This window comes from Nansenia antarctica (assembly GCF_963989245.1).
Source record: "Nansenia antarctica genome assembly, chromosome: 5".
In the NCBI taxonomy this organism is placed as follows: domain Eukaryota; kingdom Metazoa; phylum Chordata; class Actinopteri; order Argentiniformes; family Microstomatidae; genus Nansenia; species Nansenia antarctica.
In genome coordinates this window covers 6,069,022-6,071,804 of record NC_137690.1, presented here as the reverse complement: position 1 = coordinate 6,071,804, position 2,783 = coordinate 6,069,022, and the positions used below count along the sequence as shown (strand labels likewise).

Sequence of the window (2,783 nt, the reverse complement as noted above, 5' to 3'; positions counted from 1 at the left end):
ACACACACACACACACGCACAAGCGCATGCATTCACACACACACACACACACGCACACACACACACATACACACACACACACGCACACACACATGCACACTCACACACACACACACACACACACACACACACACACACACACACACACTGCCTGGATGCCTGACTGACTGACCAGCCTGACTGACTGACTGACTGGCTGACTGGATGACTGGATGACTGGATGACTGGATGACTGGATGACTGGCTGACTGACTGACTGCCTGCCTGGCTGGCTGACTGACTGGCTGACTGACTGACTGATTGACTGACCTGCCTGGATGCCTGACTGACTGACTGATTGACTGACTGATTGACTGATTGACTGACCTGCCTGGATGCCTGACTGACTGACCAGCCTGACTGACTGACTGACTGACTGACTGACTGGATGACTGACTGATTGACTGACCAGCCTGGCTATCTGGCTGGCTGACTGGCTGGCTGGCTGACCAGCCTGGCTGGCTGACTGACTGAAGTAGGACACAGTCACAAACACAAACACATACACACATACACACACACACACACACACACACAAACACACACACACAAATGACATAACGTTCGATGTGTGTCCAGCTGCTGTGATTCTCAGACACTCCTATCCGCTGAAGGATCCATGTTCCCTTCCTCAGCCCACTACGTTACTGATGGGGACCCTTGTGCATTTAGCAGGCAGGACCTCCAGTGAGACGACCGTCCAACACCATAGAAGTCAACGGTTAATCACCTTGGCTGCACGCTTTCTGGTATACATGTTATGTTATCCTCAATCCATTCCCACGCGTTGCAATGAGCTATGTTGTGAATCAGGGGAGGCTGGCGGAGGTAGAAATCGGAGGACAGCCTCACTGTAACGCGTAGGAATGATTATGAGGACGTGTTTTGACGCCTCCGTTCCTCTTTCCGTTCGATATCTTCGATGCATTACAAGGAGGAGGAGGAGGAGGAGCCCGTCCTCCGGTTTCTACCTCCGCCAGCCTCTCCCCTGTGGTATGACAGCTCTCCTAAGCAGAAAGCAGCACCGCGGGGTAAAGTGATGCTGCCGCTGTGGAATGCGGCGCTGCAGGTCGTGGGACGCCTGTGCATACCTGTTGGGAGGCAAGTGTGTGCAGCGCGATGTCGAACTTCAAGGTGTGTTCCCTTCCCACCCTGTGAAAGCGGGGTTCAAAAACAGCTTCGTCAAAATGGTCGTACTTTCGAAGAAATCACTCACTCAAAGTGAGCGCAAGAATATACGACGCCGCAGCGAATCGCTGAACTCGAATGTGAACTTGAACTTCAAAAAGCTTCTGTCTGTCGTGTGATTTTTCTTGTAACTATGCCGTAATGACGTGTACTGTAGCTGATTATGGAACGTATGGAACATTTTGCGAATTATGTTCACGGAGCAAGTCAATTGTTTTTACATTGTGTTAACCTACCAGTAGTTAATGTTTAATGCTGATGTTATAATAATATTATAGATACCAATAGGCCTACAGTCACTGAGTAGCTAGGTAGTGCAGGAGAGGTGTTCCCTGGCCTTTCAACCAGCCTGTCTAACCAGCCTGTTTAACCAGCCTCTCTAACCAGCCTGTTTAACCAGCCTCTCTAACCTGCCTGTTTAACCAGCCTCTCTAACCAGCCTCTCTAACCAGCCTCTCTAACCTGCCTCTCTAACCAGCCTCTCTAACCTGCCTGTTTAACCAGCCTCTCTAACCAGCCTCTCTAACCAGCCTCTCTAACCTGTCTGTTTAACCAGCCTGTCTCAGAGCGCTGCCTGACTTGACCCTCCAGTCCACCAGGTGACCTTTCTGACACGGCAGCCTAGATGTAGGGGATCAGATTCTGGGCTATTTCCATCTCCCTAGAGGGGGTCCTCTTACAAACCACGGTTCACCTTGGAGCACGTTTACCCTCCAGAGACATACATACACCACAGAGTCAACAACATGGCTGTAGCATGTGTGTGTGTGTGTGTGTGTGTGTGTGTGTGTGTGTCCACTGTCCAGGGGGTAAATGCAAGTCTGTGCCCAAGGAGATAAAGCACTGCCCAGTCTTCTGTTTTTTTGGGCAAACACTGTCACACGCCCTAACCAAACCCTTTGACAGGGACCCAAACATATCTAATTGATATGCAAGATGCAACATTCAGACTATAATAGCGTAGTGTTATAAGTTACACACTTGCATGGAGATGGAAGATTCACGGCTGTCCTAAACGGTCTGTGCTATAGGCTATAACGTTATCAGGCCTAACATAAGCGGTAATGTATGGATTATGGAACTAACCTTCTATCGGTTGGGAGACACATGAAAGCCGGGCATTGCGCGTGTCGTGGTCAGGAGGGATGTCTGCTACCAGGTACTCTTCTGACCGCCTTGTCTCTGGGACTGTAATTACACAGAGGAGCCTTTTCCTCAGACACAGCGAGGGGACACTTTTGTTTAACGCAAAGAACAGCCCAGCAGTTTGCGCACACACACACACACACACACACACACACATAGACACAGTGTGACACAACACAACACAACACAACACAACACACGCACACACACACACAACACACAACACACAACACAACACAACACACGCATACGCATACGCATACGCACACGCACACACGCACACGCACACGCACACACACACACACACATACACACACACACACACACACACGCTTGCAGAAAGTTATGCAATTCGAGGGGAAAATACCGTAAACCGTTCATAGGGCCTATGGGGCTACAAAGCCGAAGCA

The 2,783-nt window shown here is 50.0% G+C and overlaps 1 protein-coding gene across 1 annotated transcript in view; it reads right to left on the bottom strand.

Moving 5' to 3' along the window:
- ddr2l (discoidin domain receptor family, member 2, like) overlaps positions 1–2,350 on the bottom strand; it is a gene marked incomplete at its 3' end in the record, with an annotated part of 30,752 nt that extends 28,402 nt beyond the window's left edge. Inside the window, exon 1 of the mRNA XM_080530898.1 lies at positions 2,314–2,350. The remainder of the gene's footprint in view (positions 1–2,313) is intronic.
- Positions 2,351–2,783: the final 433 nt, after the last annotated feature.